The following is a 14,520-nucleotide window of genomic DNA, read 5'->3' as shown; positions in this document are numbered from 1 at the left end:
TCTCTATCACCCCAGAACTAAAACAATTTCTGAGGCCAACTCTTCAGACAGGGATTGGACTGGACTGTGGGACATAAAGTGATACTCGTGAAGAATGTGCCTCTTAGTCAAGTAGATACAAGAGACCAAAGGGGCAGCTTCTGTCCAGAGGTGAGATGGGAAGGCAGAGAGTTAGGAGCTGGTTGAATGTTCATGGGGAACCAGGGGAGGAGGAGAGGAGTATGCTGTTGCAGAATGGGGTGAGCGGTTGGGGTCTCACAACAATGTATGTTAAAAAAAAAAAATTTGTATGGGAGACTAACTTGAAATGTAAACTTCATTTAATTACAACAATAAAAAAATAAACAAAATTGTTATTACTACTCATCAACAACAACAAAATAGAAAAAGAGAATGTTGACACATCATGAAAAATGTAACTAATGTCGCTAAACAATTTCTATAAAAATTGTCAGAAACCTAAATTTTCCGTGTAAACTTTCACTGAAAACACAATAAAAAGTTATTTAAAAATTGTTATTATTGAATTAATAATATTAAAGACCTATGGATAGTTTCAGGACAAGCAAAACTTTTTACTTAAAAAAAAGAAGAAAAAAAATAATGATTTCATATTACTTTAATAACAAAATAGCAGAGTGAACTTAAAAATTTGCCAAGTCATGGGTCTCTGATGTGAAGAAATGCAAATATTTTCATTTCCTAATGGCCTTTTATATAGATTGGGGTGCAAGGATACCTTTCATCTCCTTTAAGGCAAATTAAGCCTTAAAATAGAAATGCAAACAAATTATACTTATTATTTTTCTTTTTTGCAACTATTAATCATAGGGAGTTTTTAGTTATTACATGCATGCCGCTGTCAGAATAGGATCTACACATCTCTTTCAAACCTTAGTTATACTACAAATGTACTTTACCATTCATGTAGTTGTTAACTGTGGTCAACTTAAAGAATTTTTAATTAAATCATGGATTTATTTTAAGCACTCACATACAGTAAGAGTCCAGCATAATATAAATACTGCACTTATAGTTAAGTTTATTATTAGTAAAACCACTAGAGAATGTAATAGCATAGGCACGTATCAACCTGTGCAATGTGGAGATTTGTTACTATCAAATGGATCTCGTAACACTGAACTCGAAAATACATTTTTATCATGTGGCATTACGTGAACACAGGAGAAGAAAAGGCAAAGTAAATCATTTTTTGGATATTATAGTCAACACAACCAAAAACAAAAACAAAACCAAAATCTCAGTATTAATCTTCTGTTCAGTAAAAATGGCTAATTGTCATTTTTATATGTCACTTTACATGTAAAAAGGAGCTAATCTCAGTTATAAGGAAAAGACTTAAGGACCTTTAGAATCTAAATTGTTTCTTTGCTTGTTTAATTGATAACCCACTGCTTTGCCCACCTTACATTCTTTATTTGGAAAAAAAAAAGTTGTCATGGTGTTGATTCTGACTCATGGCAATCCTATGTGTGTTAAAATAGAACTGTGCTCCGTAAGGTTTTCAATTGCTAAACTTTCGAAGTAAATCACCAGGTCTTTCTTCCCAGGCATCTTTGGGGAGACACTTTGCAGTTACCAGCCGAGCATGTTAACCTTTGCATCACCCAGGGACTCCCATATAAAATAATAGCAAAGGTTTAAATAATTAATATGATGTAGCATACTAAAATTTTCTATAAACCAACTTCTATTCAGTGAATCTGTTTTTCCCACTAACTTTATTTTACAATTGGGTATATATTTTACTACAAAAACATACGTAAGATATTCATAAATACTTTTCAATCATGTATTTATCGTGTCCTCACCCCTAATTTAAACCTGGATTCTAATTTAAATGTGTACGCTTGAGAACACAACAGTTAACAAGGCACTTTGGTCAATATCTAGTCTTAACTCCTGGATACTGAAAAGATGAGCTCTTTTGCTAAGTGATTCACTGTTATTTAATGTTGCATCTACCTAAAATTACCTTACGCATCACCAGTCTAAACGACCCACACATTGGGAAATACTGACGGACTTTAATTGTCATCCTTTGCTGTTGTGTGCTGTTGAGTCGATTCTGACTCATAGCGACCCTATAGGACAGACTAGAAATGCCCCTCCGGGTTTCCTAGGCTGTAATCTTTACAGGAGCAATTACCAGATCTTTTCTCCTGTGGAGGTTGGTGGGTTCAAACTGCTGACAGTTAGCAGCCAAGCACTTAACCATTGTGCAACCAGAGCTCCTTTTAATTGCCGTATATAATAATGTTGTTGTTGTTAGGTGCCATAGTCAATTCAGACTCATAGTGAATGTATGCACAACAGAATGAAACATTGCCTGGTCCTGCGCCATCCACACAATCATTATGCTTGAGCCTATTATTACAGCTACTGTGTCAATCCATCTCGTTGAGGGTCTTCCTCTTTTTCACTGACCCTCTACTTTACCAAGCATGATGTCCTTCTCCAGGGACTGGTTGCTCCAGATAACGTGTCCAAAGTATGTGAGACGAAGTCTTGCAGTCATTGCTTCTGAGGAGTATTCTGGCTGTACTTCTTCCAAAACAGATTTGTTCATCCTCTGGCAGTCCATGGTATGTTAATTTAGTGAAAATCACAGGAAGGGGCTTATTGGCACACCCACATCAGTGTATAACAGCAGGCCAGTGGAAGGCCAATTTATATGAAAGTATCCATGTGTTATTTCAAAGGGCAGCTCGAGAAAACAAAGTAAAGTATTATAATGAAATGTGCGAAAACCTGGAGTTAGAAAACCAAAAGGGAAGAACACACCTGGTATTTCTCAAGCTGAAAGAACTGAAGAAAAAATTCAAGCCTCGAGTTGAAATTTTGAAGGATACTGTGGGCAAAATACTGAACGACACAAGAAACATCAAAAGAAGATGGAAGGAATACACAGTCACTGTAACAGAAAGAATTGGTCGACATTCAACCATTTTAGGAGGTAGCATATGATCAAGAGCCGATGGTATAGAAGGCAGATGTCCAAGCTGCACTGAAGACATTGGTGAAAAACAAGGCTCCGGGAATTGACAGAATACTAATCGAGATGTTTCGACAAATGGATGCAACTCACTGGAAGCGCTCACTTGCCTATGCTAAGAAATTTGGAAGAAGCTATCTGGCCAACCAACTGGAAGTGATCCATATTTGTGCCCATTCCAAAGAAAGGTTATCCAACGGAATGCGGAAATTATTGAATAATATGATCAATATCACACTCAAGTAAAATTTTGCTGAAGATCATTCAAAAGTGGTAGCTGCAGTACATCCACAGGGAACTGCCAGAAATTCAAGCCAGATTCATAAGAGGACGCAGAATGAGGGATATCATTGCTGGTGTCAGATGGATCTTGGCTGAAAGCAGAGGATACCAGAAAGATGTTTACCTGTGTTTTATTGACTATGCTAAGGTATTCAACTGCGTAGATCATAATAAATTATGGATAACATTGCAAAGAATGGGAATTCCAGAACACTTAATTGTGTTCATGCAGAACCTGTACATAGACCAAGAGGCAGTCATTGGAACAGAACAAGGGGATACTGCATGGTTTAATCTTAGGAAAGGTGTGTGTCAGGGTTGGCCTTTTACCATACTTACGCAATCTGTATGCTGAGCAAATAATCTGAGAAGCTGGCCTATATAAAGAAGAATGGATTGGAGGAAGACTCATTAACAACCTGCGATATGCAGATGACACAACCTAGCTTGCTGAAAAAGAAGAGGACTTGAAACGCTAATGAATATCAAAGACTGCAGCCTTCAGTACGGATTACACCTCAACATAAAGAAAATATTCTCACAACTCTATCAATAAGCAACATCATGATAAACGGAGAAAAGACTGAAGTTGTCAAGGACCTCATTTTACTTGGATCCACAATCAACGCTCATGGAAGCAGCAGTCAAGAAATCAAACGATGTATTACTGCTTTGGGCAAATCTGCTGCAAAAGACCTCTTTAAAATGTTAAGAAGCTAAGATGTCACTTTGAAAACTATGGTGCACCTGACCCAAGCCATGTTATTTTAAGTCGCTTCATATGCATTTGAAAGCTGGACAAAGAATAAGGAAGACTGAAGAAGAATTGATGCCTTTGAATAATGGTGTTGGCCAAGAATATTGAATATACCATGGACTGCCAGAAGAATGAACAAGTCTGTCTTGGAAGAAATACAATCAGAATGCTCCTTTGAATCGAGAATGTCCAGACTTTGTCTCAGGTACTTTGGACAGGTTATCAGGAAGGACCAGTCCTTGGAGAAGGACATCATGCTTGGTAAAATAGAGGGTCAACAAAAAAAGAGGAACCCCTTCTAGGTGAATTAACACAGTGGCTCCAACAAAAGATTAATTCAAACATAGCAACGATTGTGAGAATGGTGCAGGACCATGCAGTGTTTCCTTCGTTGCACACAGGGTCACTATGAGTCAGGCCGACTCAATGGCACCTAATAACAACAACATCTATATATTCTGGGAGAAAACATGAAGGAAACTGCAGAACTAAGAGTCATGTTCCATAGTAATGCTGAAATTACAACTGAAGGCTGCTTTAACATCTGGAGGTAAAGTTCCAGTGCATGAGCTCCATCTTGGCACGCTGGTTTTTAATTCCAGTATGCATCCAAATGTCCTTCCACTCAAATCTTGACAAAAGCATCTAAATTCCCTCATAGGACAGAGTGCAAAAACGAACAGAGTAGGATAGTAGTACAAAAAAAAGTGCAGTGATAATGGACACAGCATCCCTGGTAATGATGCTGACTGTGCTCAGTTTTGGTATATGGGAATAAGATCAGCTTCATGCAGCTGTCTTAAAGATTAAATGAATAATCTACGTGAGAAAGGAAAAGAAAATTGAGATTTTGTTTGTTTTCTTGTGTTTGTTTTTTTTCCTTTCCTCCTTTAAACTGATAGCAACTCTGCTTCCTTGTCTCAAGGGATATTTGTGGCAGGGAAGAAAGCAGAAGTTGCTTTCAAAATACTTTCCTTCCTAGCTCGAAATGCCCTCCCTCAAATTTCTGTTTAGTAAAAGTTCAGGGCTAGTAATTCGGTTGGATGCAGTGTAGGAGGTGGCTAAGAATTATTGAAGCTACATTTGCATAGCATTACAGATCAATAAAAATAGCAAAATTTTCTAAGTTTGCTTTTATTCTCACTTCACAAAAATGTTGATTGATAATATCATAGAATATTGTTTTTATTTGGGTTAGGGAAGCGGGAACCAAGCAGAGAAATTCTCCCAAGCCACTCTTGGGTGCTGCTGTGGGAAAGACAGATGAGAGAGAAGTCTGTGGGTCTGTTGATCAGTGGGTACTTGTTCCCTGAACCCTGGCAACGTCCAAAGAATGTGACAGGATCTCAAAGCGAATGGTTGAATGCTGCAGCAGAGAGGCGGGAGCCTAGGCCTGGGACTCTCACTAGCCAAAGAAAGCTGTATCCCATGCTTGACTGGAACGCAGCAGTTTGGTTGACCTAAGGTCAGTCAGTCAACACATTGACACAACACAACCTATGTGTCAAACCTTATTCTAGGTTTTGGGAATACAGGGAGGAATAAAACAGATGAGCTTACATTTTAGTGGAGAGAGACAAGAAATGAATTCATTTTTAAAAAGTAAATCAGTGTAAGATACAGCTAAGTGTAGTGAAGAAATAAACATTAGGAAGAGAAAGAAAGTAAAAAAACAATGTCTGAAGCTACTGGCAGATGAGGGGAGCCTGTGTAGGGTAGGAGGAGCCCCATGGTGAAGTGGTTAAGAGCTCGGCTGCTAACCAAAGGTTGGCATAAAACAGGCACTCCTTGAAAACTCTATGGGGCAGTTCTACCTGTTCTATATGGTTGCTATGAATTGGAATTGACTTGACAGGAATAAGTCGGATTTTTTTGGTTGGCAGGGTAGGAAAGAGGGGACCACTTTAATCAGCTAGTCAGGAAAGGTCTGAACTGATGGAAGAATCCAGGTTTTGCAGGGCATGACATTTACACAATTTAGCTATTTCACTTTAAGAAAAAGGATATAAAATTACACATGCTTAATTAAATACAGGGCCTTAGAAGGGACTCATGCAAGTGATAGGCCCTGAAGCTTAAGCTTCATTAGCTTCACAATAAATTTGCCCCTTGTTGAGACTTAAATATTGAGAAGAGACCTGAAGAGACCATGCAGACTAGGATACATGTTCCAGCATTCAATATTGTGCAAACATAACTAATAACCACAGTGGCACCGTGTATAATCTCAGAAACTTGACATACAACCTTGGCCAAGGTAAACGATTGGGAGAGGGAATATCAAGAATGACTGATATTGAATTCCCTACTTTCAAAGTGGTAAAACTGAAATTTTACTACCCATCTGTCAGTTTGTTATACCGTGGCGGCTCGCATGTTGCTGTGATACTGGAAGCTATGCCACCAGTATTTCAAATACCAGCAAAGTCATCCATGGTGAACAGGTTTCAGCAGAGCTGCCAGACTAAGATAGACTAAGAAGAAAGGCCTGCAATCTACTTCTGAAAATTACCCAGTGAAAAACTTATGGATCACAACAGAACATTGTCTGACTCACTTGCTTCATCAGGATTAATCCCTGAAGGAGGACATCATGTTTGGTGAAAAGCAAGGGCAAGGAAGACCCTTGGTGAGATGGATTGGCACAATAGTCACAATGATGGACTCTAATATGTCCCAAAATAGCAAAGAGACACAGGCTGGGGAATGTTTCTCTCTATTATACGTAAGGTCGCCATAAGGCAGCTATCTATCTCTAAAGTTAAAATTAAGTAATTAACTAATTAGTTAGTTAATTAAGTTCTTTATAGAAGATTCAGAAAGATGGCCTCTCTTATAGAATCTATAAATGAAATTCATTCCCAATACATGTAAAGAAACTTACATATACTTGGCATGTTGAAGGGGTTTGTATTCATTTTCTACAGCTGCTGTAACAAATTACTACACACTTAATAGCTTAAAACAATACCCATTTATTATCTAGCAGTTCTGTAAGTCAGAAGTCCAGGTAGGCTTGGCTAGTTTCTACTCTCAGGGTAACACAAAGCTAAAAGCAAGGTGTTACCTAGGTTGGGCTCTTATCTGGGTGCTCTTAGGAAGAAATCTGCTTCCATATTCATTCAGGTTGTTGGCAGAATTCAGTTTCTTATGGTTGCAGCACTGAGGTCCCCATTTTCTTGCTGGCTGCTAACCAGGGGTTACTCTCAGCATGGAGAGGCCTGTCTCTGTTTCTTACACATAATCTCCTCCATCTTCAAAGCCAGAAATGATGTGTTACATCTTTTTCATGCTTTAAATCTTTCTGACTTTCGCTTTTGCCACCAATCTAAGAAACATGTTTGCTTTTAAGAGTTCATGAGATTAGATTAGGCACACCTGGATAATCTCCCGATCTTAAATTCGATTAACCATATAGCAGAACCTATGTACAGTAGTGGTATTTCATCATATTTGTAGGTTCCAGGGATTAGGGCTAGACGTCTTTGGGGACCATTTTAGAAATCCTGCCTAACACAGAACTTGATAAATAATGGTTCCTTTCCATCTTACATTTCAACAAACATTCCTTGGTCACCTGCTATAATCCAAGAACTAAGTTAAAGAAAATGAGTAAAACATTGTCCTTTAGGTTAAGGAGTTTACTGTTTAGTGGAGGAGACTGATAAGTAAAATACATCATTTTAATTCAATGATAATAGCTAGTATCTATAAAAAATTCTTGTTATAAGCACCATACATATATATTATCTTATGATGTAAGGATAGGAATACAGATAAAGAAATGAAGTGTGTACTATTAAAGTACAGAAGGTCTTACTTTGGGAGGTTAAGGGGAGAGGCAATTAGGAGAGGCCTGTCAGGGAGGTCTTTGAGAGGGTGATGATACATGATGATACTCAAGGAAGAGTAGGAGTTGGCAAGGCCCAAAAATGACATGTATGGCAGAGGATAGGGGGTAGCTTATACACTTGAAGGCAGGAAAGAGTAGTTAAAATACTATCAGAACACAAAGTGTCAAGAAAGTCATTAACAGGACGCAAAGTTGGACAATTAGAGAGTAACCTAATCACTGCTGGTCTTATAAATGAAACAAGGAACATGATGTTTATCGTAAAAATGATGAGGATGACTGAAGGATTTTGAAGGAGTCACACAGAATTATTTATAGTAGTTCAGATATTGTTGATAGGTGCCATCGAGTTGGTTCAGATTCATAGCAACCCTATGTACAACAGAACAAAACACTGCCCGGTCCTGTGCCATCCCCACAATCATTGTTATGCTGGAGTTCATCGCTGCAGCCACTGGGTCAATCCATCTCATTAGGGTCTTCTTTTTTCATGACCTTCTATTTTATCAAGCATGAAATCCTTCTCCAGGGACTGTCCCTCCTAATAACATATCCAAAGTATGTGAGACCAAAGTCTTGCCATCCTCACTTCTAAGGAGCTTTCCAGCTGTACTTCTTTTAAGGCAGATTTGTTCACTCTTCACCCTAGGTAAAATGTGGAGAAAGCTTAATTTATCTTTGAAACTTTTCTCCTCCCCAAGCATTTATCCTGTGACTCAATTTTTGCTATTAGCTGGCTTAATTAATCATTGGCAAAAACTGAGAATTAAGATCTTTGCTAATAAGGCATAAAATATGATCTATTTCATTTTAAAAGAAAATTCTCCAAGACTGAAAAATCATTAGTGCAATGACAAGCCACTGAAACCCATTCTGACAGCAGCCTGGAGCATTAGGCATATGCTACTGGGTCATCCCCAATTATGTCTCAGTCAAATGGTCTGGCTAGGCTAAATGACCCCACAGTTCCTTAGGAACTTACAGAGAACATTTATTTCTACCCCACCATCACAATTTAAAGATAATGAATAAATGAAGAATTGGAACACCACCATTAACACAGTGAAGACTTGAGGTTAAAAATTATTTTAAAAAAAAAGTGGGGAAATTAAATATGAACAAATATATAGATAGCCAGTTAACATCTTCTAAACTTTATATATATATATATATATATATAGACCAAATCAAACCCGTTGTTGTTGAGTTAACATATATATAAAATGTGTTCTCTTAAAAAAAAAATATATATATATACACGCTGGTATATACATATATATAAATTATATATATATAAATATACATATATAAAAAAATATATATATATTGGAGCCCTGGTGGCAGTGGTTAAGAGCTCAGGCTGCTAACCAAAAGGCCGGCAGTTTGAATCCATCAACTACTCCTTGGAAACCCTATGGGGCAGTTCTACTCTGTCCCGTAGGGTTGCTATGAGTCAGAATCAACCTGATGACAATGGATTTTTATATATATTATTATATTACATTATATTATATCATATCATATCATATGTGGAATGACATCAAGGATATCATACATGAAGAAAGGAAGAGGTCACTAAAAAAACAAGAAAGAAAAAAAGACCAAAACAGATGTCAGAAGAGACTCTGAAAGTTGGTCTTGAACGTCAAGTAGCTGAAGCAAAAGGAAGAGATGATGAAGTAAAAAAGCTGAACAGAAGGTTTCAAAAGGCTGCTAGAGAAGACAAAGCAAAGTATTATAATGACATGCGCAAAGACCTGGAGATAGAAAACCACAAGGGAAGAACACACTCAGCATTTCTCAAGCTGAAAGAATTGAAGAAAAAATTCAAGCCTCAAGTTGCAATATTGAGGGATTCTACAGGGGAAATATTAAAAGAGGCAGGAAGCATCAAAAGAAGATGGAAGGAATACACAGAGTCACTATATAAAAAAGAATTGGCCATTGTTCAACCATTTCAGAAGGTAGCATATGATCAGGAACTGGTGGTACTGAAGGAAGAAGTCCAAGCTGCACTGAAAGCATTGGCAAAAAACAAGGCTCTAGTAATTGACAGAATACCAATTGAGATGTTTCAACAAACAGATGCAAAGCTGGAAGTGCTCACTCGTCTATGCCAAGAAATTTGGAAGACAGCTACCTAGCCAACCAACTGGAAGAAATCCATATTTATGCCTATTCCAAAGAAAGGTGATCCAACAAAATGTGGAAATTATCGAACAATATCATTAATATCACATGTAAGTAAAATTTTGCTGAACAGCATTCAAAAGCAGTGGTAGCATTACATCCACAGGGAACTGCCAGAAATTCAAGCCAGATTCAGAAGAGGATGGGGAACAAGGAATATCATTGCTGATGTCAGATGGATCCTGGCTGAAAGCAGAGAATACCTGAAAGATGTTTACCTGTGTTTTATTGACTACGCTAAGGCATTCGGCTGTGTGGATCATAACAAATTATGGATAACATTGCAAAGAATGGGAATTCCAGAACACTTAATTGTGCTCATGAGGAACCTGAACATAGATCAAGAGGGTTTCCAAGGCTGTAATCTTTACAGGAGCAGACTGCAACATCTTTCTCCTGTGAAGCGGCTAGTGGGTTCAAACCTTTCGGTCAGCAGCCCAGTCCTTAACAATTGCACCACCAGGGCTCCTTTTTATGCCTGAAAATGTGATAACAATGTTGTGATTATGAAAGAATCTGTTGTTATTTTAAGAAAAGCATGTATGACATATCATGATGTGTTAGTCATCTAGTGCTGCTATAACAGAAATACCACAAGTGGATGGTTTTAACAAAGAGAAGTTTATTTCTTCACAGTAGGCTAAAAGTCCAAATTCAGGGCATCAGCTCCAGGGGAAGACTTTCTCTCTCTGTCGGCCTTCTTCTCATCGGTGTTCCCCGGACTAGGAGCTTCTCTGTGTAGGGACCCTGGTCCAAAGGACACGCTCTGCTCCCGGTACTGCTTTCTTGATGGTATGAGGTCCCCAACTCTCTGCTTGCTTCCAATTCCTTTTAGCTCTTGAGAGATAAAAGGCGGTGCAGGCCACATCCCTGGGAAACCCTCTTTACATTGGATCAGGGATGTGACCTGGGTAAAGGTGGTGTTACAATCCCACCCTAATCCTCTTTGACATAAAATTACAATCACAAAATGGAGGTCAACCACACAATTCTGGGAATCATGGCCCAGCCAAATTGATACACACATTTTTGGGGGGACATAATTCAAACCATGACACATGATGTCTAAAACTTACTTTCAAATAAATAGATCAAACAAAGTTGGCAAGATGTCAAGAATTTCTGAATCTAAGTAATGGACATTCAAATGCTTATTGTACTATTCTTTCAACTTTTCTGTTTGAAATTTTTCATAATAAAATGTTTAGGGAGACAAAGAACCTGTTGTGCGGAGACTTCGCTGTGAATCTCTAGTAGGATCGATGCCACTATCCCAGAGGCATTTGGCAATGTGAGTGGGGGTAATTTTGGTTATTAGAATGACTGGACTGCTACTGTCATTTAGTGGGGAGGAGGGAGCAGGGATGCTAAATAGCCTGCAGTGTGTGGGGGGCATCCTGCACAACAATGAATTATCCTTCTAAAATGCCAATAGCTCCCCTGTTGAGAAATTCTAAAAATATACCAGTAAATAGCTCATAGAACAAATCCTCCCTTGACCAAATATTTGACTCTAGTGTTTGTTCCTCAACTCCAAAAAATAATCCTAATAGTTGTTGTTGTTGTTGGTTGCCATTGACTCGATTCCAACTCTTGGTGACCCCATGTGTGCAGAGTAGAACTGCTCCATAGGATTTTCATGGCTGTAACTTTTCAAAAGCAGACCACCAGGCCTTACTTCCAAAGCACCTCTGGGTGGGTTTGAACTGCCAACCATTCAGTTGTTAGCATTCCAGTGCTTCAACATTTGTACCACCTAGGGCCTCCTTAATCCTGATAGTGTAATCTGCATTTATGGTTTTCACTTCCTCATTTTCTATTTATTCTTCAACCTACTCCAGTTTGGTTCTACAACCACCATTCCTTAAAGATAAGACAGACCTATAAAACAAAAAATAACGCACATGAGGAATGTGCTTCTTAGTTCAATCAAATATATGAGATCAAATGGGCAACTCCTGTCCAAAAGCAGGACGAGAAGGCCAGAAAGGACGGGAACTGGACGAATGGACACAGGGAACCCAGGGTGGAAAGGGGGAGCATGCTATCACATTGTGGGGATTGCAACCAGTGTCACAAAACAATATGTGTATAAATTTTGAAAGAGAAAAAATATATATATAGCCTAGTAAAGGACTTGAGAAGATCTTAAATAAATAGGTCAAATGAGATTTGAATTAACATGTGAATTGTTTGTATGCTAACTAAAGCTTATAAGTACTTGGAAGAAATATTTTCCTGAGTATTTTACTTATTATCTTGTTTATATTATTAAAGATCTATCAAAACACAATGGTACAAAATTAAATTCTAACCAGTATCTGTGTGAATGGCACAAAAATTAAAATTTGCAGTGTCTGGAAAAAAAAACCAAAAAACTGGTCTTATCAGGATGACCATTGTGTTATTGCTAAATCCAACAGACATTTTGCAGTATTTGACCACGATGAACACTTCTTCCTTTTTGAAATTGTTCCCTCATCACCCACAGCACCACTTACTTCTGGTTTTCTTCCTAACTCACCAACTTCTTTTCAGACTCCTCTTGTAAGATCCTTTTCTCTGCCTATATTTTATTTCCCAGCATTTCATCCTTAGCTTCTTTTCCTTTCCCTTTACATAGTTTTTCTCAAATACATACCTCAAGGCCAGAAAGTGATCCTAATTTCCATACTTATTTAAACAATGGCCAACTGACATGAAATATTCTAGCCTAACACATGTGAAGCGGAATTTAACATCTCCTGCATAAACTCGCTTCTCCTAGTCTTTATTTCAGTTAACTACTGGGATCTACTTAATGTTTTGGAAACCCACTGTGGTGACATCTATCCGAGATGGGAAGGAAGGAGAAGAGTGTGGACAGGGATGGCTTCCAGGAAGAGGTGACACCTGACCTAGATAACTAATCCAAAGGGAATTGGGTGAGGTGTTTGGGAGTGAGGCAGTACGAGTTAGGGAGGGCACTCCATGCCGAGGAAGAGAGGCAAATGCACAAAGGCAAGTAAAAGCATCCTTGTTCTGAAACTGAAAGTTATTTAGAATTGATGGAGCATACATGCTTTTGGCATGAAGAGCTGGCAAGAAGTAGGATTAGAAAGGTAGGCAGGAACTAAATCATGAAGAGCCTTTTATGCCATGCTTAGGAGTTTGGATCTCGTCCAGGGGCAGATTAACCAGTAAGCAAGCTACACACGGGTTTACAACAAGCAAGGTATGCATGGGCTTAATTGTGTTACTTACTAATCTGTGGTGCACAATTTCACATAGGATTCACCACATGAAGAGGTGAAAAACAGGTGAAATTGTGCACTACAGATTAGTAAGTAAGCACAAATAAGACCTTGTGTACCTTGCTTATTGGGTAATCCATCCCTGATTTTATCCTGTAAGATCAAAATTCACAGATTGATGGTCCACAGGCTGTAGAAATAGTTTGTTTGGCTCATGTTGAATTTTAAAAAGAGTTTGAATTAATCGTCAACATTCAAAAGTTGAGAAATTTCGTATAAAAATCTGAATTTCCAACCTTTCCTGAAGAATTGGTGGCTCTGGACACATTTTCCCACATTAGACAGGATCTGCTGTCACCACTCTGCAACACTCCCCATCAGATCTGCTTTACTCAACTGTCACTTATGCCACCTGCCTGGCCCCTGTGGGCATTAGCAATTGCTATTTCTGCTTCAGGTTATAGGGGACCATTGAAGAACTGTTAGCAGGGGAATAGTATCATAAGATATTTGAATTAGAAAGATCATTCTGGCAGAAAAATAGAGGCTAGATTCTGGGGCATAGGGAAGAAGGAGGAAGAGCAAACACATCCACATTACCCAGACACCATTTACACTCCTGAACTACTGGATAGGTCAGAGAAGGCAAAATTGTTGCAGTACTGAAGAGACAGATGAAGGCAGATAAGGCTTAATGATAGATTGTACGTGATAGGGTAAAAATGGAAGGACTCTAGGATTGTTCTGACTCGATAATGGATGACAGGGCCTAATTTTGCTAAAAATCCTCATTTATCATACTTCCTAGTAAAAAATAACTTATCTTCCATTGAACAGATTTTCTTTTCAAAATGATCAGTTTAGCAGATGTATCTTTACATATCCCTAGTAACTACAGGTCAGTAAGTTTTACAAAAATCCCAAATAAAACTCTACAAAAGATAACTAAATGTAAAATGAATGGAAGCCTTGAAAAGAACTTGATGATCCCTAGAAACAACTAGAGGCCCTGAAAAATGAGCCATGATGAATTAAACTCATCACTTTGTCATTGTTTATGTGTTTTATTAAGAGTACTGGCTGAAGTCAGAATAATGTAGAGAGTGTAGAGGGAGTAGGCACAATTTACATTTCTCTGAGACGGTTTGCATTGACAGGTACGTGATAGTCATTGGATTTCTTAGCCTGA

Source organism: Trichechus manatus, unplaced genomic scaffold, assembly GCF_000243295.1.
Source record: "Trichechus manatus latirostris isolate Lorelei unplaced genomic scaffold, TriManLat1.0 scaffold00125, whole genome shotgun sequence".
In the NCBI taxonomy this organism is placed as follows: Eukaryota; Metazoa; Chordata; class Mammalia; order Sirenia; family Trichechidae; genus Trichechus; species Trichechus manatus.
Note: the sequence above shows the minus strand (reverse complement) of the source record.